Below are 779 nucleotides of genomic sequence, written 5' to 3'. Positions count from 1 at the left end.
ATGAAGCTGCCCTGACATTAAAGTCTGGGGAGAAACTTGAGAGGAAGAATTGAGTTGTCCTTTTGTCTTTATGAAGCGGCTCCCTGATGTCCTCCTCCCTCCTCCACAATGAACCAACCAGCCATAAAAGGCTTACATCCAGATGGGGGCAATCCTAGTCTAGGGCTCTTTAAAAGGATAAGGAGGATGTGGTTCCATAGTGTAGCGGTTAGCACGTCTGCTTTACATGCAGGAGGTTCTTCCGGGTCCATGGTCCATGGTCTACGGCCATGCCACCCTGAACAAGCCTGATGTCTGACCTCGGAAGCTAAGCAGGGTTGGGCCTGGTTAGTACTTGGATGGGAGACCACCTAGGAAGATCAGGTGCCATAGGTATAAATAATAATTTTTTTAAAAAAAAGATAAGGAGACACCTCCAGTCTCTGTTCTAGCTCCAGCGTCTGATCAATGGATTCCTCCAGCCCCTCGCCGAAAAGCATGGGTATCTTCCTGTGCACCCCAAAATGAGAGTAGCGGCCACATTGAATACTCTCAAAAGAGGTAAAAACACTGATGCGTATTAACGGGATTATGGTGACGATGAGGGGATGTGCTATCAGTTTCAACTTCAGGTGTGCACGTCTAGGCGGCAAAGGACAGAGCTGGCACCAGAGTCCCCTTCCCCATAAGTGACAACAATGCAGCAGGGGTGTCGGAAACCAGCCGACCAAGTCAAACCAGGTCCCTGAATGGGGGAGCGGGGACTGAGAAAAAAGAGAAGACAGACAGGGTGCAGGAGG

General features: G+C 49.8%; 1 pseudogene; it reads left to right on the top strand.

Moving 5' to 3' along the window:
* The first annotated feature begins 259 nt into the window (after positions 1-259).
* On the top strand, positions 260-375 carry LOC112480109 (annotated as a pseudogene).
* The last annotated feature ends 404 nt before the right edge of the window (positions 376-779 follow it).

Source organism: Pteropus alecto, unplaced genomic scaffold (genome assembly GCF_000325575.1).
Source record: "Pteropus alecto unplaced genomic scaffold, ASM32557v1 scaffold134, whole genome shotgun sequence".
Lineage (NCBI taxonomy): Eukaryota > Metazoa > Chordata > Mammalia > Chiroptera > Pteropodidae > Pteropus > Pteropus alecto.
Note: the sequence above shows the minus strand (reverse complement) of the source record. Positions and strands in the feature narration are given on the sequence as shown.